Source organism: Triturus cristatus, chromosome 5_1, assembly GCF_964204655.1.
Source record: "Triturus cristatus chromosome 5_1, aTriCri1.1, whole genome shotgun sequence".
In the NCBI taxonomy this organism is placed as follows: domain Eukaryota; kingdom Metazoa; phylum Chordata; class Amphibia; order Caudata; family Salamandridae; genus Triturus; species Triturus cristatus.
In genome coordinates this window covers 173,723,607-173,748,346 of record NC_140587.1, presented here as the reverse complement: position 1 = coordinate 173,748,346, position 24,740 = coordinate 173,723,607, and the positions used below count along the sequence as shown (strand labels likewise).

General features: G+C 49.2%; 1 protein-coding gene across 1 annotated transcript in view; it reads left to right on the top strand.

Moving 5' to 3' along the window:
• The window catches only part of LOC146830576 (lymphotoxin-alpha-like), a 42,326-nt gene that overhangs the window by 6,416 nt on the left and 11,170 nt on the right, over nucleotides 1-24,740 (top strand). The gene's annotated exons all lie outside the window — the stretch shown is intronic.

Sequence of the window (24,740 nt, the reverse complement as noted above, 5' to 3'; positions counted from 1 at the left end):
AATACCGAAAGTCTTAAAATTAGGATTTTTCTCAATTTAGTAGTCCTAAATTTAGGACTCCTAACTTTAGGACTCCTAAATGCCTTCTGTGAATACCGAAAGTCTTAAAATTAGGATTTTTCTCAGTTTAGTAGTAGTATAGTTAGGACTCCTAACTTTAGGACTCCTAAATGCCTTCTGTGAATACCAAAAATCTTAAAATTAGGATTTTTCTCAATTTAGTAGTCCTAAATTTAGGACTCCTAAATGCCTTCTGTGAATACCGAAAGCCTTAAAATTAGGATTTTTCTCAGTTTAGTAGTTGTAAAGTTAGGAGTCCTAACCTTAGGACTCCTAAACTGAGAAAAATCCTAATTTTAAGGCTTTCGGTATTCACAGAAGGCATTTAGGAGTCCTAAAGTTAGGAGTCCTAAATTTAGGACTACTAAATTGAGAAAAATCCTAATTTTAAGACTTTCGGTATTCACAGAAGGCATTTGGGAGTCCTAAAGTTAGGAGTGCTAACTATACTACTACTAAACTGAGAAAAATCCTGATTTTAAGACTTTCGGTATTCACAGAAGGCATTTAGGAGTCCTAAAGTTAGGACTCCTAACTTCTGTGAATACCGAAATGAGTAAGTGCCTTCTGTGAATACCAAAATGAGTAAGTGCCTTCTGTGAATACCAAAATGGTAGTAAGTTTAGGATTTAGTCTTAAGTTAGTTCTGTGAATCGGGCCCAACGTGTTCAAAGCAGGCCGGTCGCCTGAATACTTCAGCTAGGAATAATGGAATAGGACTCCGGTTCTATTTTGTTGGTTTTCGGAACTGGGGCCATGATTAAGAGGGACGGCCGGGGGCATTAGTATTGTGCCTTCTAGAGGTGAAATTCTTGGACCAGCGCTAGACGAACCAGAGCGAAAGCATTTGCCAAGAATGTTTTCATTAATCAAGAACGAAAGTCGGAGGTTCAAAGACGATCAGATACCGTCGTAGTTCCGACCATAAACTATGCCGACTAGCGATCCGGCGGCCTTATTCCCATGACCCGCTGAGCAGCTTCCGAGAAACCAGTCTTTGGGTTCCGGGGGGAGTATGATTGCAAAGCTGAAACTTAAAGGAATTGACTGAAGGGCACCACCAGAAGTGGGGCGTGCGGCTTAATTTGACTCAACATGGGAAACCTCACCCGTCCCGAACAGGGAAAGGATTGACAGATTGATAGCTCTTTCTCGATTCTGTGGGTGGTGGTGCATGGCCGTTCTTAGTTGGTAGAGCGATTTGTCTGGTTAATTCTGATAACGAACGAGACTCCTCCATGCTAACTAGTTATGCGACCCCCAGCGGTCGGCATCCAACTTCTTAGCTTCCCCCATCCTGGGGGAGGAGACCTAGTACCTCGCCCAAGATGTGCATTGTTGCAGGCCCAGGAGAGTGGGGGCTCTCCACCCAGGGGTCCAGCAGCATGTCTGCTGTGTGGCAGCCTAGGCAGCCTCCCAGACCAGATGTGGATTGTAGGTTAGGTTTCAGGGGGCATCTCTAAGATGCCCTCTGAAGTGCTTTGTACATTAAATCCCACACTGGCATCAGTGCGGGTTTAAGGTGCTGAGAAGTTTGATACCAAACTTCTCAGTCTCCAGTGTTGCCATTATGGTGCTGTGGAGTTCGTGTTTGACGAGCTCTCAGCACCATATACTCTTAAATGGCAGCACTGCACTTAAAGTGCCCAGGAATGGACCTGGGTACTGTAGGGGCACAGGGCTCATGCTCCTGTGCCCACACCACTGGCATAGGGCACCCAGCTAGAGGGGTGACTGATGTATGCCAGGGCAATGTAGGTTGTGGGCATGGCACACAGGGATGTGTGCCATGTCGACTCTTGGTTTTGCCTTGTACCCAGACACTCAGCCTGCAAGGGCAGTGTGGTTGTGTTAGGGTACAGGGCCTCTAAGGGTGGCACAATAAGTGCTGCAGCTCTTAGAGGCCTTCCCTGGTCACAAGGCCCTGGGTACCTAGGGTACCATTTACCAGGGGCGGACATGTGGCCAGTGTTTGCCAATTTGGGGTTTTAGGTTTTAGGGAAGGAACATAGGCCCTGGGCACCTGATTGGCAGGAGTCCAGGGCACACTCAGTCAAAGTACATTCAGCAATTCAGCAAAAAGTGGGGGCATACCATGCAAGAAAGATGGCACTTTCTCACACAACCCCCCCCCCCCCCAAACGAAAGATGATGAGACTAACCTTGCCCTAGGGAGTCTTCATTGTCTAAGTGGAAGAACCTGAAAAGGCCATCTGCGTTGGCATGGGCAGTTCTTGGTCTGTGTTCCACTTCAAAGTCCATTCCCTGGAGGGAGATGGACCACCTTAGTAGTTTTAGATTTTCCCCTTTCATCTGCATTAGCCATCTGAGAGGTCTGTGGTCAGTTTGAACCAGGAAGTGAGTACCAAACACGTATGGCCTCAACTTATTCAGGGACCAAACCACAGCAAAGGCCTCCCTCTCAATGGCACTCCAACGCTGCTCTCTGGGGAGTAGCCTCCTGCTTCTAAAAGCAACAGGTTGGTCTTGGCCTTCATCATTGGTCTGGGATAGGACCGCTCCTACCCCTAGCTCAGAGGCATCAGTCTGCACTATAAACTGCTTGGCATAATCTAGAGCTTTTAAAATTGGTGCTGAGCACATTGCTTCTGTCAGGGTGTCAAAAGCCTTTTGACAACTAACTGTCCAGTTTACCTTCTTGGGCATCTTCTTGGAGGTGAGTTCTGTGAGGGGAGTCACAATGGACCCATATCCCTTCACAAACCTCCTGTAGTACCAGTCAAGCCAAGGAATGCCCTGACTTGGGTCTGGGTTGTTGGAGCTACCCAGTCCAGGATGGCCTGGATCTTGGGTTGTAAGGGTTATACCTGGCCTCCACCTACAAGGTGGCCCAAGTATACCACAGTGCCCTGCCCTATCTGGCATTTTGCAGAGCCTCTAAAGCCTTCCCAAGGTGGATCAGGTGATCCTGCCAGGTGGAGCTAAAGTCAGCAATATCATCAAGATAAGCTGCACTAAAGGACTCCAGCCCAGCCAGGACATGGTTCACCAACCTCTGGAAGGTGGCAGGGGCATTCTTTAACCCAAAAGGCATCACAGTAAACTGGTAATTCCCATCAGGTGTGGAGAATGCTGTTTTTTCTTTTGCTCCTGGGGCCATGCCAATCTGCCAGTACCCTGCAGTTAAGTCAAAGGTACTGAGGAATTTGGCTGCCCCCAATTTATCTAACAGTTCATCTGCTCTTGGAATAGGATGAGCATCTGTCTTGGTGACAGAGTTGAGCCCTCTATAGTCCAACCAGAAACTCATCTCTCTCTTTCCACCCTGTTGATGAGGTTTGGGGACAGAACCACTGGGCTAGACCAGGGGCTCTCAGAGGGTTCAATGACCCCTAACTTCAGCATCTTGCTGACTTCAGCTTTGATGCTTTCTTTGACTTGGTCTGACTGGCGATAGATATTGTTTTTGACAGGTGCACTGTCACCAGTGTCCACATCATGGGTACACCAGTTTGTCAGACCAGGGGTCAGGGAAAAGAGGCTAGCATACTGTTGCAAGACTTGCTTGCAGTCAGTCTGCTGTTGGGCAGAGAGGGTGTCTGAAGAGACAACACCATCCACTGACCCATCTTGTGGGCTGTAGGAGAGGAGATCAGGGAGAGGTTCACTCTCTGCTTCCTGTTCCCCATCAGTCACCATCAGCATGGTGATGTCAGCCCTGTCATTGTAGAGCTTAAGGCGGTTCACATGGATAACCCTTTTGGGTGTCCTGCTAGTGCCCAGGTCAACTAAATAGGTGACCTCACTCCTTCTCTCTAGGATAGGGTAAGGGCCACTCCATCTATCTTGGAGGGCCCTTGGTGCCACTGGCTCCAAACCCCACACCTGTTGCCCAGGTTGAAATTCAACCAGTGCAGCTTTTTGGTCATACCAGTGCTTCTGAAGCTCCTGGCTGGCCTCAAGGTTTTTGGATGCTTTTTCCATGTCTGGACCTTAGGCCAAGCACATAGTCCACTATGTCTTGTTTGGGCTCTTGAAGAGGCCTCTCCCAGCCCTCTTTTACAAGACAAAGTGGTCCCCTCACAGGATAACCAAACAGAAGTTCAAAGGGTGAGAAACCTACTCCCGTCTGTGGTACTTCTCTGTAAACAAAAAGCAGGCATGGCAACAGGACAGCCCATCTCCTTTTGAGTTTCTCAGGGAGTCCCATGATCATGTCTTTCAATGTCTTGTTGAATCTCTCAACAAGGCCATTGGTTTGTGGATGGTAGGGTGTAGTAAACGTGTACTGCACGCCACACTCCTTCCACATGTGTGTCAGGTAAGCAAACATGAAGTTGGAACCTCTGTCTGAAACCACCTCCTTAGGAAACCCTACCCTGGTGAAGACACCCAGGAGAGCCTTGGCTACTGCAGGAGCTGTAGTAGTCCTAAGTGGAATTGCTTCAGGGTACCTAGTAGCATGATCCACTACTACTAGAATGAATTTGTTCCCTGAGTCTGTGGGAGGTTCAGGTGGACCCACAATGTCCACTTCTACCCTTTCAAGGGGTACCCCCACCACTGGTAGTGGGATCAGGGGGGCCTTTAGGTGGCCACCTGTCTCGACATGTAACACAGGAGCTGACAAACTCCTTCACCTTTTGGTGCATCTGGGGCCATTAAAAGTGACTAACTAGCCTTTCCCAAGTTTTGGATTGCCCCAGATGTCCAGCTAGGGGGATGTCATAAGCCAAAGTTAGGAGGAACTCCCTGTACTTCTGTGGCACTACCACCCTCCTGGTGGTTCCAGGAGTGGGGTCTCTTGCCTCAGCATACAATAAATCCTCTTCCCAATAAGCTCTGTGGGTACCACTGACAACTCCCTTTGCTTCTGAAGCAGCTTGCTGCCTCAGGCTTTCGAGAGTGGGACAGTCTCGCTGACCCTGGCACAGCTCTTCCCTAGAGGGTCCCCCTGGGCCCAAGAGTTCAACCTGGTAAGGGTCAAGCTCCATGGGCTCAGTTCCCTCAGGGGTTTCCAAGTCCTCTCCCTGTGGAGAGGGGTCCTGAGTGTTCTGCTGTACAGAAGCTGGTTCCCCACTCTTCTTTCCTTTTCTCTTGGTTGGCTGGGCCATTATTTCAGGCTCCAGACCTACTTTTTCACCCTTCCTCTTGCTCTGTGCTCTGGTTTGCACACACACCAATTCAGGGATGCCCAGCATGGCTGCATGGGCCTTCAGCTCAACCTCAGCTCAGCTCAGGGTGCAGTCCAATCTGCTGCCTCCGATGGGGTACCAAAGAAGTGGACTTTGTCTGCGTACTGCACCCAGAGCCTAGCTGGGAACATCAGGCTATATTTAATATTAGGGCTTCGCATCCGTCTTTTAACACTCAGGAAGTCGTTCCCAGGTCTTGCACTTTTTTAGTATAGTCGGGGTAAATGTGAATGTCTTGGCCTTCAAACCGAGGTGGGCCTTTGGCACGAATATGCTGCAAAATCATGTCCCGATCCCTAAAGTTGAACAGCCGGGCAATCAAGGATCTTGGCGGGGAGTCTGGTTTTGGTGGTGGCCCCAGCGATCTATGTGCCCTTTCCACCGCAAACATCTTGGATAGCCTCAGCTGGGGGAACGCTCTGCCAATCCAGTCTTCCAAAAAGAGGTCAGCTGCTGGCACCTCCACCTTTTCAGGAAATCCCATAAAGCGGAGATTGTTCCGCCGAGAGCGTCCTTCAGTTCTTCCGCCCTGTCCTCCAGTCGGGCCGTATGACCCTGGAGAGCCGTGACCGTCTCCCGCAGCTGTCTGACCTCTGACTGTAGAGTACTCAGGTCTCCCTCCGTAGTGGTGACCCTGTCTGCCACCTTCCTGAGATCCAGGCGTAGGTGATTAATGTCAATGGCCATCCCATCCATTTTTGTTTCCAATGCCACCCTGGAGTCTCGAATCGCTGCCAATATATCTTCTTTATCTCGGGCGGCCGAGTCTTGGTGGGCCCCTTGCTCCATATCCGCACGAAGGCGATCCGTCGTTGTCGGCCCCGGGACCGTGTATTGCGCAATTTTATTCGTCTGGGCGCCTCTCAGGGGACGGTCCATCCCCATCGTCCGCGAGGCCGTCGCAAGGGATGACGCAGTGGCCCCTCCGTCTAAACGAACCAGGGAAGGGGTTTCCCTCCGACAATCCACCTCCCCACTGGGGATTCAGTGTCGTCCACGCCAAGCAGGCCACCCGTCCGCCGCTCGGAGCTGTTACCAGGCCTTCCGCTTCTGTTCCCCAGCCACAGCAGGCTGGTCTAGTGGAGCACCCCGAGTCCGAACCCCATACACGCCACTCGAATGGGGACCCCTCACCTCACCTCCTGGGGTACAACCCCCAGCCTTCAGCACTGTGCACCACTGCTCAGCCCTCACGACGTCGTCAAATCTTGCTTCCAATTCCCCCGCTGGAGTGAAGGTAGGCCTCACCTCACCTTTTTTCTTCTATCCGGGCCTATCTCTGGCCTCGGTTCAGTACTGCCAGGCTTCCGGGTGGCAAGTCGTTCACTGGGCACGCGACCCCCACAGACTGGCTCGAGATGCAGCCCCCAGACATCCAAGGCTCACAGCCAGGCCCCCAGGCAGTCCCCACGCGGCCTCCAGGCCAACCACTAGGCAGGCCGCAGAGCTGCGGCCTCACGTAGATGTCCACGCCGGCCCACGAGGCCCCGCCTCCTCCTTCTTGCGTTGTTTTTCCTCCTTCACCGGGGGCTGCACTGTAGGCACCGCCGCGCAGCCAGACCTGCCGAGGCCCGGGGGGCATCTCCGCTCTCTACCGGCTCCCGGCTCCCGACACTCAACGCCACCCGGATATGCCAAATTAAGGTTCCGCAGGATATCGGGTGGGCCAGTCTCGGCACACCCTCAGCACCGGGCTCGCGCGCCCGTCCGGGTCTCAAGGCTTCAAGGGGCCTGGGGATCCGCCACCGTTACCCACCTCCGGGTTCACCTCCACCAGGCCCCCACTCACTGCGGCGAGGATCGTGGTTCCATCCGGGACCCCGGCGCGGGTCTCCACCCCGGAGCCTGTGAGAGATGGCTTACGGAGAGGTCCGCGATCCCCTGACATGGGCCAGCGCCGCCATCTTACAATCAGGTAAGCCGGCGCGTCTCCAGGATTTTAGAGGCGATTTCTCCCACTGTGAACTGCCTCCTCACCCCGATCAGGGACCCTCAGGGCAGGGGGGGGCCAGATATCCACTTCATCGGAAAATATGGTAATTTCGCCAGGATTACTGTAGGAGTTTTCCATACGGGGCAGGAGCTCCGCAGAGAAGCGACTAGCTGGCCATGCCGTCCAGCCACGCCCCTCGACTGGCAGAGTTAAGTTTCTGGGCACAGACTCAGGGGTCTCCCAGGGTCAGGTTGGTACAGTTGTTAGACCCTCAGCGGCACTGGGGCAGCCAGGTGCAGAGTGAGTTAGGCCCAATGTTATCCTATGGGAGGTAGGGGGGCCTTGATTGGTGGCTGCTGACTAGCAGGCCACACGTCTGTGGGAGCTGGGCTCCTGGTCACTTGCTCAGGGCAAATGGGGAAGTAGGTAGGAGTAGAAGTTACACTGCCAGGACCACTCGGGCGGCTGGGTGCAGGGTGCTTTTGAGCCTTCGGGCACTCAATGGATTTCAATGGGAAAGCTCCAGGATGAACAAAGGTTGCAAGCTCGGAGACGAAGATTCTTCAGGTGCCACCACCACTTTGAGAGGAAAGTTGGGTAGTTGGAGGATAGGTAGGTACCCAGGAGTCGGGCAGAGGGGGCAGCAGTGCGCCGGGTGCAGGTGTGCCTTTTGGTGTCGGGAAATCTTACCCTCTGTTGATCGCGGTTGGGGGGGTCCCTGGTTCTGAGGCTGCAGGCGTCTTCAGGAGTGTCGAGGTGAGTCCTTGGGTGCCGGATTTGGGGTCACAGTCGCCGGGGGGACGTCCTCGGGGTTTTTGTCCACTCCTGCACAGGCCAGGCTTGGCGGGTGCAGAGTGTGCAGGGTTCGCGGTTCCGGGCTGATGCCAGGGGTTAGAAACTTGCTTTGAGCAGAGCCACTGCTCATGGGAGTCCCAGATGCTCAGAGTCACAAGGTAGCCAGGTCCTCCGGGGTTTGTGAGGTTGCTGGCGACAAGAGGTGCCGGGATTTAGCAGGAGCAGGTTCGAGGGTCGACAGGCCGGTAGGGCTGGGGCCAAAGCAGTTGGTGTCTTCCTCTTCTTAGCAACTGCACGGCAGGTCTTCTTTCTTCTTTCTCTTCTTTACTTTTTCAGAATCTGGAATCTGAAGAAGGAAGGTTCAGGGTGCCTCTAAATCCTAGATTTAGGGGTGTTACAGGTAGGTAAAGGGCAGGGACCAATGGGTCGCTGCCCTGGGGTGGGTACACCCCCTATCCTGCCACTCTCCTGTGGGAGGGGGGCAGTAGCCTAGTCCTGATTGGGCAGGGCTTCCCATCTTCAAGATGGCGAGTGCCCAAAGATGTGCTTCACCTCGCCTCCCACACCTGAGGGGTGGGGTTGGCAGGCTGGCACATTCCCTGTCCTTACTTGGAGTTTCCGGTCAGTCTTCCCCCCAGAGTGGGGGTCAGAACCGGTGGGGGCCAGTTTGCTGGGTACAGCAAGTGGCCTGGAGAAGCTCACAAAGGCGGCATGCCTTTGAAGCTTCCCCCTGCCCATCCTGGGGAAGGAGACCTAGCACCTCGCCCAGGATGTGCATTGTTGCAGGCCCAGGAGAGCGGGGGCTCTCCACCCAGGGGTCCAGCAACATGTCTGCTGTGTGGCAGCCTACGCAGCCTCCCAGACCAGATGTGGATTGTAGGTTAGGTTTCAGGGGGCATCTCTAAGATGCCCTTTGTAGTGCTTTGTACATTAAATCCCACACTGGCATCAGTGCGGGTTTAATGTGCTGAGAAGTTTAATACCAAACTTCTCAGTCTTCAGTGTTGCCATTATGGTGCTGTGGAGTTTGTGTTTGAATATACTCTTAAATGGCAGCACTGCACTTACAGTGCCCAAGAATGGACCTGGGTACTGTAAGGGTACAGGGATCATACTCCTGTGCCCACACCACTGGCATAGGGCACCCAGCTAGAGGGGTGGCTGATGTATGCCAGGGCAGTGTAGGTTGTGGGCATGGCACACAGGGATGTGTGCCATGTCGACTCTTGGTTTTGCCTTGTACCCAGACACAAAGCTTGCAAGGACAGTGTGATTGTGTTAGGGTACAGGGCCTCTAAGGGTGGCACAATAAGGGCTACAGCCCTTCGAGGCCTTCCATGGGCACAAGGCCCTGGGTACCTAGGGTACCATTTATCAGGGGTGGACATATTGGCCAGGGTTTGCCAATTTAGGGTTTTAGGTTTTAGGGAAGGAACATAGACCCTGGGTACCTGATTGGCAGGAGTCCAGGGCACACTCAGGCAAAGTACATTCAGCAATTCAGCAAATAGTGGGGGCATACCATGCAAGAAAGATGGCACTTTCTCACATCAAGCATTGATGGATTGGTAGAGTCCAGCATGTATCTGGGTATCAAACATTGATGGATTGGTAGTACAGTACAGCAGGTATCTGGGCATCCTGCATTGATGGATTGTACAGTACAGCAGGTATATGGGCATCATGCATTGATGGAGTGGTGGTACAGTACAGCAGGTATCTGGGTATCAAGCATTGATGGATTGGTGGTACAGTACAACAGGTATCTGGACATCAAGCATTGATGGATTGGTGGTACAGTACAGCAGGTATCTGGGCATCCTGCATTGATGGATAGTACATTACAGCAGGTATCTGGGCATCAACCTTTGATGGATTGGTAGAGTCCAGCAGGTATATGGGTATCAAGCATTGATGGATTTGTGGTACAGTACAGCAGATATCTTGGCAGCCTGCATTAATGGATTGTACAGTACAGCAGGTATCTGGGCATCATGCATTGATGGATTGGTGGTAGAGTACAGCAGGTATCTGGGCATCAAGCATTGATGAATTGGTGGGCCCGAGGGTATCTGGGCATCATGCATTGATGGATTGGTGGTACAGTGCAGTGAGTATCTGGGATTCAATCATTGATGGATTGGTACAGTACAGCAAGTATCTGGGCACCAAGCATTGATGGATTGGTGGCAGAGTAAAGCAGGTGTATGAGCATCAACCATTGATGGAATGTTACAGTACAGCAAGTATCTGGGCACCAAGCATTGATGGATTGGTGGCAGAGTACAGCAGGTATCTGGGCATCATGCTCTGATGGATTGGTACAGTACTGCAGGTATCTGTGCATCAAGCATTGATGGATTGGTTGTACCGAGGGTAACTGGGCATCATGCATTGATGGATCGGTGGTACAGTGCAGCAAGTATATGGGCTTCAATCATTGACGGATTGGTACAGTACAGCAAGTATCTGGGCACCAAGCATTGATGGATTGGTGGCAGAGTACAGCAGGCATCTGGTCATCCAGCATTGATGGATTTTACAGTACAGCAGGTATCTGGGTATCAATCATTGATGGATTAGTACAGTACAGCAGGTATCTGGGCATCAAACATTGAGGAATTGGTGGTACAGAGGGTATCTGGGCATCATGCATTGATGGATCGGTGGTAGAGTGCAGCGAGTATCTGGGCTTCAATCATTGACGGATTGGTACAGTACAGCAAGTATCTGGGCACCAAGCATTGAGAGATTGGTGGCAGAGTACAGCAGGTATCTGGGCACCAAGCATTGATGGATTGGTGGCAGAGTACAGCAGGTATCTGGGAATCAAGCATTGAAGGATTTTACAGTAAGGCAGGTATCTGGGCATCAATCATTGATGGATTGTACAGTACAGCAGGTATCTGGGCATCATGCATTGATGGAGTGGTGGTACAGTACAGCAGGTATCTGGGTATCAAGTATTGATGGACTGGTGGTACAGTACAACAGGTATCTGGGCATCAAGCATTGATGGATTGGTGGTACAGTACAGCAGGTATCTGGGCATCCTGCATTGATGGATAGTACATTACAGCAGGTATCTGGGCATCAACCTTTGATGGATTGGTAGAGTCCAGCAGGTATATGGGTATCAAGCATTGATGGATTTGTGGTACAGTACAGCAGATATCTTGGCAGCCTGCATTAATGGATTGTACAGTACAGCAGGTATCTGGGCATCATGCATTGATGGATTGGTGGTAGAGTACAGCAGGTATCTGGGCATCAAGCATTGATGAATTGGTGGGCCCGAGGGTATCTGGGCATCATGCATTGATGGATTGGTGGTACAGTGCAGTGAGTATCTGGGCTTCAATCATTGATGGATTGGTACAGTACAGCAAGTATCTGGGCACCAAGCATTGATGGATTGGTGGCAGAGTAAAGCAGGTGTATGAGCATCAACCATTGATGGAATAGTACAGTACAGCAAGTATCTGGGCACCAAGCATTGATGGATTGGTGGCAGAGTACAGCAGGTATCTAGGCATCATGCTCTGATGGATTGGTACAGTACAGCAGGTATCTGTGCATCAAGCATTGATGGATTGGTTGTACCGAGGGTAACTGGGCATCATGCATTGATGGATCGGTGGTACAGTGCAGCAAGTATATGGGCTTCAATCATTGACGGATTGGTACAGTACAGCAAGTATCTGGGCACCAAGCATTGATGGATTGGTGGCAGAGTACAGCAGGCATCTGGTCATCCAGCATTGATGGATTTTACAGTACAGCAGGTATCTGGGCATCAATCATTGATGGATTAGTACAGTACAGCAGGTATCTGGGCATCAAGCATTGAGGGATTGGTGGTACAGAGGGTATCTGGGCATCATGCATTGATGGATCGGTGGTAGAGTGCAGCGAGTATCTGGGCTTCAATCATTGACGGATTGGTACAGTACAGCAAGTATCTGGGCACCAAGCATTGAGAGATTGGTGGCAGAGTACAGCAGGTATCTGGGCACCAAGCATTGATGGATTGGTGGCAGAGTACAGCAGGTATCTGGGAATCAAGCATTGAAGGATTTTACAGTAAGGCAGGTATCTGGGCATCAATCATTGATGGATTGGTACAGTACAGCAGGTATCTGGGCATCAAGCATTGATGGATTGGTGGTACAGAGAGTATCTGGGCATCATGCATTGATGGATCAGTGGTACAGTACAGCAAGTATCTGGGCACCAAGCATTGATGGATTGGTGTCAGAGTACAGCAGGTATCTGGGTTCCAAGAATTGATGGATTGGTGGTACAGTACAGCAGGTATCTGGGCATCAAGCATTGATTGATTGTACAGTACAGCAGGTTTCAGGGCATCAAGCATTGATGGATTGGTGGTAGAGTACAGCAGGTATCTGGGCATCAAGCATTGATGGATGGTGGTAGAGTACCGCAGGTATCTGGGCATCAAACATTGATGGATTGGTGGTACAGTAAAGCAGGTATCTGAGCATCATGCATTGATGGATTGGTACAGTAGAGCAGGTATCTGGGCATCAAGTATTGATGGATTGGTGGTACAGTCCAGCATGTATCTGGGTATCAAACATTGATGGATTGGTAGTACAGTACAGCAGGTATCTGGGCATCCTGCATTGATGGATTGTACAGTACAGCAGGTATCTGGGCATCATGCATTGATGGAGTGGTGGTACAGTACAGCAGGTATCTGGGTATCAAGCATTGATGGATTGGTGGTACAGTACAACAGGTATCTGGGTATCAAGCATTGATGGATTGGTGGTACAGTACAGCAGGTATCTGGGCATCCTGCATTGATGGATAGTACATTACAGCAGGTATCTGGGCATCATGCATTGATGGATTGGTGGTAGAGTACAGCAGGTATCTGGGCATCAAGCATTGATGAATTGGTGGGCCCGAGGGTATCTGGGCATCATGCATTGATGGATTGGTGGTACAGTGCAATGAGTATCTGGGCTTCAATCATTGATGGATTGGTACAGTACAGCAAGTATCTGGGCACCAAGCATTGATGGATTGGTGGCAGAGTAAAGCAGGTGTATGAGCATCAACCATTGATGGAATAGTACAGTACACCAAGTATCTGGGCACCAAGCATTGATGGATTGGTGGCAGAGTACAACAGGTATCTGGGCATCATGCTCTGATGGAATGGTACAGTACAGCAGGTATCTGTGCATCAAGCATTGATGGATTGGTTGTACCGAGGGTAACTGGGCATCATGCATTGATGGATCGGTGGTACAGTGCAGCAAGTATATGGGCTTCAATCATTGACGGATTGGTACAGTACAGCAAGTATCTGGGCACCAAGCATTGATGGATTGGTGGCAGAGTACAGCAGGCATCTGGTCATCCAGCATTGATGGATTTTACAGTACAGCAGGTATCTGGGCATCAATCATTGATGGATTAGTACAGTACAGCAGGTATCTGGGCATCAAGCATTGAGGGATTGGTGGTACAGAGGGTATCTGGGCATCATGCATTGATGGATCGGTGGTAGAGTGCAGCGAGTATCTGGGCTTCAATCATTGACGGATTGGTACAGTACAGCAAGTATCTGGGCACCAAGCATTGAGAGATTGGTGGCAGAGTACAACAGGTATCTGGGCACCAAGCATTGATGGATTGGTGGCAGAGTAAAGCAGGTATCTGGGAATCAAGCATTGAAGGATTTTACAGTAAGGCAGGTATCTGGGCATCAATCATTGATGAATTGGTACAGTACAGCAGGTATCTGGGCATCAAGCATTGATAGATTGGTGGTACAGAGAGTATCTGGGCATCATGCATTGATGGATCAGTGGTAGAGTGCAGCGAGTATCTGGGCTTCAATCATTGATTGATTGGTACAGTACAGCAAGTATCTGGGCACCAAGCATTGATGGATTGGTGTCATAGTACAGCAGGTATCTGGGTTCCAAGAATTGATGGATTGGTGGTACAGTACAGCAGGTATCTGGGCATCAAGCATTGATTGATTGTACAGTACAGCAGGTTTCAGGGCATCAAGCATTGATGGATTGGTGGTAGAGTACAGCCGGTATCTGGGCATCAAGCATTGATGGATGGTGATAGAGTACCGCAGGTATCTGGGCATCAAACATTGATGGATTGGTGGTACAGTAAAGCAGGTATCTGGGCATCATGCATTGATGGATTGGTACAGTACAGCAGGTATCTGGGCATCAAGTATTGATGGATTGGTGGTACAGTACAGCAGGTATCTGGGCATCAAGTATTGATGGATTGGTGGTGCAGTACAGCCAGTATCTGGGCATCAAGCATTGATGGATTGGTGGTACAGTACAGCAGGTATCGGGGCATCAAGCGATGATAGATTGGTGGTACAGTACTGCAGGTATCTGGGCATTAAGCAGTGATGGATTGGTACAGTACAGCAGGTATCTGGGCATCATGCATTGATGGATTGGTGGTACAGTACAGCAGGTATCTGGGCATCAAGCATTGATGGATTGGTGGTACAGCATAGCAGGTATCTGTGCATCAAGCATTGATGGATTGGTGGTACTGTACAGCAGGTATCTGGGCATCAAGCAATGATGGATTGGTAAAGGGCAGCCGGTATCTGGGCGTCAAGATTTGATGGATTGTACAGTACAGCGAGTATCTGGGCATCAAGTATTGATGGATTGGTACAGGACAGCCGGTATCTGGGCATCAAGCATTGATGGATTGTACAGTACAGCGAGTATCTGGGCATGAAGCATTGATGGATTGGTGGTACAGTACAGCAGGTATCTGGGCATCAAACATTGATGGATTGGTGGTACAGTACAGCAGGTATCTGGGCATCCTGCATTGATGGACTGTACAGTCCAGCAGGTATCTGGGCATCAAGCATTGATGGGTTGGTGGTACAGTACAGCAGGTTTTTGGGCATCCTGCATTGATGGATTGTACGGTACAGCAGGTATCTGGGCATCAGGCATTGATGAATTGGTGGTGCAGTACAGGAGGTATCTGGGCATCATGCATTGATGGATTGGTGGTACAGTACAGCAGGTATCTGGGCATCAAGCATTGATGGATTGATACAGTACATGAGGTATCTGGGCATCAAGCATTGATGGATTGTACAGTACAGCGAGTATCTGGGCATCAAATATTCATTGATTGTACAGTGCAGCGAGTATCTGGGCACCAAGCATTGATGGATTGGTGGTACAGTACAACAGGTATCTGGGTATCATGCATTGATGGACTGGTGGTACAGTACAGCAGGTATCTGGGCATCATGCATTGATGGAGTGGTGGTATAGTACAGCAGGTATCTGGGCATGAAGCATTGATGGATTGGTGGTACAGTACAGCAGGTATCTGGGCATCCTGCATTGATGGACTGTACAGTCCAGCAGGTATCTGGGCATCAAGCATTGATGGGTTGGTGGTACAGTACAGCAGGTTTTTGGGCATCCTGCATTGATGGATTGTACGGTACAGCAGGTATCTGGGCATCAGGCATTGATGGATTGGTGGTGCAGTACAGGAGGTATCTGGGCATCATGCATTGATGGATTGGTGGTACAGTACAGCAGGTATCTGGGCATCAAGCATTGATGGATTGATACAGTACATGAGGTATCTGGGCATCAAGCATTGATGGATTGTACAGTACAGCGAGTATCTGGGCATCAAATATTCATTGATTGTACAGTGCAGCGAGTATCTGGGCACCAAGCATTGATGGATTGGTCTTACAGTACAGCAGGTATCTGGGTATCATGCATTGATGGACTGGTGGTACAGTACAGCAGGTATCTGGGCATCATGCATTGATGGAGTGGTGGTATAGTACAGCAGGTATCTGGGCATGAAGCATTGATGGATTGGTGGTACAGTACAGCAGGTATCTGGGCATCCTGCATTGATGGATTGGACAGTCCATCAAGTATCTGGGGATCAAGCATTGATGGATTGGTGGTACAGTACAGCAGGTATCTTGGCAAACTGCATTGATGGCTTGTACAGTAGAACAGGTATCTGGGCATCATGCATTGATGGTTTGGTGGTACAGTACAGCAGGTATCTGGGCTTCATGCATTGATGGATTGGTACTACAGTACAGCAGTTATCTGGGCATCAAGCATTGATGGATAGTGATAGAGTACAGCAAGGTATCTGGGCATCCTGCATTGATGGATTGTACAGTTCAGCAGGTATCTGGGCATCATGCATTGATGGATTGGTGGTACAGTACAGCAGGTATCTGGACATCAAGCAATGATGGATTGTTACAGTACATTGATGAATTGGTGGTACAGAGGGTATCTGGGCTTCAATCATTGATGGATTGGTACAGTACGGTAAACAATATTTACCACGAATGTTTATCCTGCAGGGAATCACAACGCGGTCGTTACAACGACCGCATTGTGATTCCACATACCATTACTGAGCAAGTCCGAACAACGACTTGTGGGGGGGGGGGGGGGGTGTTGGATTTAAAATCCAACACCTTCCCTATTGTCCGCACAGACTGGAGTTGGAATAGTAAATGATACTATTCCAACATCCAGCGCCCCCCCTCCGCAAGTCGTTGTTCCGACTTGCGGCGTAATGGTATGCAAAACACAACGCGGCCTTTGTAATGACCGGGCATCAAGCATTGATGGAGTGGTGGTACAGTACAGCAAGTATCTGGGTTCCAAGTATTGATGGATTGGTGGCAGAATACAGCAGGTATCTGGGCATCATGCATTGATGGATTGGTGGTACAGTACAGCAGGTATCTGCGCATCAAGCATTGATGGATTGGTGGTAGAGTACCGCAGGTATCTGGGCATCAAACATTGATGGATTGGTGGTACAGTAAAGCAGGTATCTGGGCATCATGCATTGATGGATTGGTACAGTACAGCAGGTATCTGGGCATCAAGAATTGATGGAGTGGTGGTACAGTACAGCAGGTATCTGGGTATCAAGCATTGATGGATTGGTGGTACAGTACAACAGGTATCTGGGCATCAAGCATTGATGGATTGGTGGTACAGTACAGCATGGTGGTACAGTACAGCATCTGGGCATCCTGCATTGATGGATAGTACATTACAGCAGGTATCTGGGCATCAACCTTTGATGGATTGGTAGAGTCCAGCAGGTATATGGGTATCAAGCATTGATGGATTTGTGGTACAGTACAGCAGATATCTTGGCAGCCTGCATTAATGGATTGTACAGTACAGCAGGTATCTGGGCATCATGCATTGATGGATTGGTGGTAGAGTACAGCAGGCATCTGGGCATCAAGCATTGATGAATTGGTGGGCCCGAGGGTATCTGGGCATCATGCATTGATGGATTGGTCGTACAGTGCAGTGAGTATCTGGGCTTCAATCATTGATGGATTGGTACAGTACAGCAAGTATCTGGGCACCAAGCATTGATGGATTGGTGGCAGAGTAAAGCAGGTGTATGAGCATTAACCATTGATGGAATAGTACAGTACAGAAAGTATCTGGGCACCAAGCATTGATGTATTGGTGGCAGAGTACAGCAGGTATCTGGGCATCATGCTCTGATGGATTGGTACAGTACAGCAGGTATCTGTGCATCAAGCATTGATGGATTGGTTGTACCGAGGGTAACTGGGCATCATGCATTGATGGATCAGTGGTACAGTGCAGCAAGTATATGGGCTTCAATCATTGACGGATTGTTACAGTACAGCAAGTATCTGGGCACCAAGCATTGATGGATTGGTGGCAGAGTACAGCAGGCATCTGGTCATCCAGCATTGATGGATTGTACAGTACAGCAGGTATCTGGGCATCAATCATTGATGGATTAGTACAGTACAGCAGGTATCTGGGCATCAAGCATTGAGGGATTGGTGGTACAGAGGGTATCTGGGCATCATGCATTGATGGATCAGTGGTACAGTACAGCAGGTATCTGCGCATCAAGCATTGATGGATTGGTGGTAGAGTACCGCAGGTATCTGGGCATCAAACATTGATGGATTGGTGGTACAGTAAAGCAGGTATCTGGGCATCATGCATTGATGGATTGGTACAGTACAGCAGGTATCTGGGCATCAAGTATTGATGGATTGGTGGTACAGTAAAGCGAGTATCTGGGCATCAAGCATTGATGGATTGGTGGTACAGTACAGCAGGAATCTGGGCATCAAGCATTGATGGATTGATTGTACAGTACAGCAGGTATCTGGGCATCAAGCATTTAATGGATTGATTATACAGTACAGCAGGTATCTGGGCATCAAGCATTGATGGAGTGGTAAAGTACAGCGAGGATCTGGGCATCAAGCATTGATGGATTGGTGGTACAGTACAGCAGGTATCTGGGCATTAAGCATTGATGGATTGGTGGTAGAGTACAGCAGGTATCTGGGCATCAAGCATTGATGGATTGATTTTACAGTACAGCAGGTATCTGGGCATCAAGCATTGATGAAGTGGGGGTACAGAACGGCAGGTATCTGGGCATCAAGCAATGATGGATTGGTGGTACAGTATAGCAGGTATCTGGCCATCAAGAATTGATGGATTGGTGGTACAGTACAGCAGGTATCTAGGCATCATGCATTGATGGACTGGTGGTAGAGTACAGCAGATATCTGGGCACCAAGCATTGATGGATTGGTGGGACAGTGCAGCGGGTAAAGTGCAGCAGGTATCTGGCCATAAGGCAATGATGGGTTGGCGGTACAGTACAGCAGGTATCAGCGCATCAGGCATTGATGGATTGGTGGTAGAGTACAGCAGGTATCTGGGCATCAGGCATTGATGTATTGGTGGTACGGTACAACAGGTATCTGGGCATCAAGCATTGATGGATTGTACAGTACTGCAGGTATCTGGGCATCAAGCATTGATGGATTGGTACAGTATTGCGAGTATCTGGGCATCAAGCATTGATGGGTGGTGGTACAATACAGCAGGTATCTGGGCATCAAGCATTGATGGATTGTACAGTACAGCGAGTATCTGGGCATCAAGCATTGATGGATTGGTGGTACAGTACAGTAGGTATCTGGGCATCAATCATTGATGGATTGGTACAGTACAGCAGGTATCTGGGCATTAAGCTTTGATGGATTGATAGAGTCCAGCAGGTATCTGAGTATCAAGCATTGATGGATTTTACAGTACCGCAGGTATCTGGGCATCAAGCATTGATGGATTGGTGGTACAGTACAGCGAGTATCTGGGCATCAAGCATTGATGGATTGGTGGTACAGTACAGCAGGTATCTGGGCATCAAGCATTGATGGATTGGTTGTACAGTGCAGCAGGTATCTGGGCATCAAGCTTTGGTGGAGTGGTGGTAGAGTACAGCAGGTGTCTGGGCACCAGGCATTGATGGATTGTACAGTACAGCAGGTATCTGGGCATCAGGCATTGATGGATTGGTGGTACAGTGCAGCAGGTATCTGGGCATAAAGTATTGATGGATTGTACAGTACAGCAGGCATCTATTCTTCGGGCATTGATGGATTGGTGGTACAGTGCAGCAAGTATCTGGGCATCAAGCATTGATGGATTGGTGGCACAGTGCAGCAGGTATCTGCGCATCAAGCACTGATGGATTGGTGGTAGATTACAGCAGGTATCTGGGCATCTAGCATTGATGGATTGATTGTACACTTCAGCAGGTATTTGGGCATCAAACATCGATGGATTGGTGGTACAGAACAGCAGGTATCTAGGCATAAAGCATTGATGGATTGATGGTACAGTACAGCAGGTGTCTGGGCATCAGGCATTGATAGTACAGTACAGCAGGTATCTGGGCACCAGGCATTGATGGATTGGTGGTACAGTGCAACAGGTATCTGGGCATCAAGCACTGATGGATCGGTGGTACAGTGCAGCAAGTATATGGGCTTCAATCATTGACGGATTGGTACAGTACAGCAAGTATCTGGGCACCAAGCATTGATGGATTGGTGGCAGAGTACAGCAGGCATCTGGTCATCCAGCATTGATGGATTTTACAGTACAGCAGGTATCTGGGCATCAATCATTGATGGATTAGTACAGTACAGCAGGTATCTGGGCATCAAGCATTGAGGGATTGGTGGTACAGAGGGTATCTGGGCATCATGCATTGATGGATCGGTGGTAGAGTGCAGCGAGTATCTGGGCTTCAATCATTGACGGATTGGTACAGTACAGCAAGTATCTGGGCACCAAGCATTGAGAGATTGGTGGCAGAGTACAACAGGTATCTGGGCACCAAGCATTGATGGATTGGTGGCAGAGTAAAGCAGGTATCTGGGAATCAAGCATTGAAGGATTTTACAGTAAGGCAGGTATCTGGGCATCAATCATTGATGGATTGGTACAGTACAGCAGGTATCTGGGCATCAAGCATTGATAGATTGGTGGTACAGAGAGTATCTGGGCATCATGCATTGATGGATCAGTGGTAGAGTGCAGCGAGTATCTGGGCTTCAATCATTGATTGATTGGTACAGTACAGCAAGTATCTGGGCACCAAGCATTGATGGATTGGTGTCAGAGTACAGCAGGTATCTGGGTTCCAAGAATTGATGGATTGGTGGTACAGTACAGCAGGTATCTGGGCATCAAGCATTGATTGATTGTACAGTACAGCAGGTTTCAGGGCATCAAGCATTGATGGATTGGTGGTAGAGTACAGCCGGTATCTGGGCATCAAGCATTGATGGATGGTGATAGAGTACCGCAGGTATCTGGGCATCAAACATTGATGGATTGGTGGTACAGTAAAGCAGGTATCTGGGCATCATGCATTGATGGATTGGTACAGTACAGCAGGTATCTGGGCATCAAGTATTGATGGATTGGTGGTACAGTACAGCAGGTATCTGGGCATCAAGTATTGATGGATTGGTGGTGCAGTACAGCCAGTATCTGGGCATCAAGCATTGATGGATTGGTGGTACAGTACAGCAGGTATCGGGGCATCAAGCGATGATAGATTGGTGGTACAGTACTGCAGGTATCTGGGCATTAAGCAGTGATGGATTGGTACAGTACAGCAGGTATCTGGGCATCATGCATTGATGGATTGGTGGTACAGTACAGCAGGTATCTGGGCATCAAGCATTGATGGATTGGTGGTACAGCATAGCAGGTATCTGTGCATCAAGCATTGATGGATTGGTGGTACTGTACAGCAGGTATCTGGGCATCAAGCAATGATGGATTGGTAAAGGGCAGCCGGTATCTGGGCGTCAAGATTTGATGGATTGTACAGTACAGCGAGTATCTGGGCATCAAGTATTGATGGATTGGTACAGGACAGCCGGTATCTGGGCATCAAGCATTGATGGATTGTACAGTACAGCGAGTATCTGGGCATGAAGCATTGATGGATTGGTGGTACAGTACAGCAGGTATCTGGGCATCAAACATTGATGGATTGGTGGTACAGTACAGCAGGTATCTGGGCATCCTGCATTGATGGACTGTACAGTCCAGCAGGTATCTGGGCATCAAGCATTGATGGGTTGGTGGTACAGTACAGCAGGTTTTTGGGCATCCTGCATTGATGGATTGTACGGTACAGCAGGTATCTGGGCATCAGGCATTGATGAATTGGTGGTGCAGTACAGGAGGTATCTGGGCATCATGCATTGATGGATTGGTGGTACAGTACAGCAGGTATCTGGGCATCAAGCATTGATGGATTGATACAGTACATGAGGTATCTGGGCATCAAGCATTGATGGATTGTACAGTACAGCGAGTATCTGGGCATCAAATATTCATTGATTGTACAGTGCAGCGAGTATCTGGGCACCAAGCATTGATGGATTGGTGGTACAGTACAACAGGTATCTGGGTATCATGCATTGATGGACTGGTGGTACAGTACAGCAGGTATCTGGGCATCATGCATTGATGGAGTGGTGGTATAGTACAGCAGGTATCTGGGCATGAAGCATTGATGGATTGGTGGTACAGTACAGCAGGTATCTGGGCATCCTGCATTGATGGACTGTACAGTCCAGCAGGTATCTGGGCATCAAGCATTGATGGGTTGGTGGTACAGTACAGCAGGTTTTTGGGCATCCTGCATTGATGGATTGTACGGTACAGCAGGTATCTGGGCATCAGGCATTGATGGATTGGTGGTGCAGTACAGGAGGTATCTGGGCATCATGCATTGATGGATTGGTGGTACAGTACAGCAGGTATCTGGGCATCAAGCATTGATGGATTGATACAGTACATGAGGTATCTGGGCATCAAGCATTGATGGATTGTACAGTACAGCGAGTATCTGGGCATCAAATATTCATTGATTGTACAGTGCAGCGAGTATCTGGGCACCAAGCATTGATGGATTGGTCTTACAGTACAGCAGGTATCTGGGTATCATGCATTGATGGACTGGTGGTACAGTACAGCAGGTATCTGGGCATCATGCATTGATGGAGTGGTGGTATAGTACAGCAGGTATCTGGGCATGAAGCATTGATGGATTGGTGGTACAGTACAGCAGGTATCTGGGCATCCTGCATTGATGGATTGGACAGTCCATCAAGTATCTGGGGATCAAGCATTGATGGATTGGTGGTACAGTACAGCAGGTATCTTGGCAAACTGCATTGATGGCTTGTACAGTAGAACAGGTATCTGGGCATCATGCATTGATGGTTTGGTGGTACAGTACAGCAGGTATCTGGGCTTCATGCATTGATGGATTGGTACTACAGTACAGCAGTTATCTGGGCATCAAGCATTGATGGATAGTGATAGAGTACAGCAAGGTATCTGGGCATCCTGCATTGATGGATTGTACAGTTCAGCAGGTATCTGGGCATCATGCATTGATGGATTGGTGGTACAGTACAGCAGGTATCTGGACATCAAGCAATGATGGATTGTTACAGTACATTGATGAATTGGTGGTACAGAGGGTATCTGGGCTTCAATCATTGATGGATTGGTACAGTACGGTAAACAATATTTACCACGAATGTTTATCCTGCAGGGAATCACAACGCGGTCGTTACAACGACCGCATTGTGATTCCACATACCATTACTGAGCAAGTCCGAACAACGACTTGTGGGGGGGGGGGGGGGTGTTGGATTTAAAATCCAACACCTTCCCTATTGTCCGCACAGACTGGAGTTGGAATAGTAAATGATACTATTCCAACATCCAGCGCCCCCCCTCCGCAAGTCGTTGTTCCGACTTGCGGCGTAATGGTATGCAAAACACAACGCGGCCTTTGTAATGACCGGGCATCAAGCATTGATGGAGTGGTGGTACAGTACAGCAAGTATCTGGGTTCCAAGTATTGATGGATTGGTGGCAGAATACAGCAGGTATCTGGGCATCATGCATTGATGGATTGGTGGTACAGTACAGCAGGTATCTGCGCATCAAGCATTGATGGATTGGTGGTAGAGTACCGCAGGTATCTGGGCATCAAACATTGATGGATTGGTGGTACAGTAAAGCAGGTATCTGGGCATCATGCATTGATGGATTGGTACAGTACAGCAGGTATCTGGGCATCAAGAATTGATGGAGTGGTGGTACAGTACAGCAGGTATCTGGGTATCAAGCATTGATGGATTGGTGGTACAGTACAACAGGTATCTGGGCATCAAGCATTGATGGATTGGTGGTACAGTACAGCATGGTGGTACAGTACAGCATCTGGGCATCCTGCATTGATGGATAGTACATTACAGCAGGTATCTGGGCATCAACCTTTGATGGATTGGTAGAGTCCAGCAGGTATATGGGTATCAAGCATTGATGGATTTGTGGTACAGTACAGCAGATATCTTGGCAGCCTGCATTAATGGATTGTACAGTACAGCAGGTATCTGGGCATCATGCATTGATGGATTGGTGGTAGAGTACAGCAGGCATCTGGGCATCAAGCATTGATGAATTGGTGGGCCCGAGGGTATCTGGGCATCATGCATTGATGGATTGGTCGTACAGTGCAGTGAGTATCTGGGCTTCAATCATTGATGGATTGGTACAGTACAGCAAGTATCTGGGCACCAAGCATTGATGGATTGGTGGCAGAGTAAAGCAGGTGTATGAGCATTAACCATTGATGGAATAGTACAGTACAGAAAGTATCTGGGCACCAAGCATTGATGTATTGGTGGCAGAGTACAGCAGGTATCTGGGCATCATGCTCTGATGGATTGGTACAGTACAGCAGGTATCTGTGCATCAAGCATTGATGGATTGGTTGTACCGAGGGTAACTGGGCATCATGCATTGATGGATCAGTGGTACAGTGCAGCAAGTATATGGGCTTCAATCATTGACGGATTGTTACAGTACAGCAAGTATCTGGGCACCAAGCATTGATGGATTGGTGGCAGAGTACAGCAGGCATCTGGTCATCCAGCATTGATGGATTGTACAGTACAGCAGGTATCTGGGCATCAATCATTGATGGATTAGTACAGTACAGCAGGTATCTGGGCATCAAGCATTGAGGGATTGGTGGTACAGAGGGTATCTGGGCATCATGCATTGATGGATCAGTGGTACAGTACAGCAGGTATCTGCGCATCAAGCATTGATGGATTGGTGGTAGAGTACCGCAGGTATCTGGGCATCAAACATTGATGGATTGGTGGTACAGTAAAGCAGGTATCTGGGCATCATGCATTGATGGATTGGTACAGTACAGCAGGTATCTGGGCATCAAGTATTGATGGATTGGTGGTACAGTAAAGCGAGTATCTGGGCATCAAGCATTGATGGATTGGTGGTACAGTACAGCAGGAATCTGGGCAT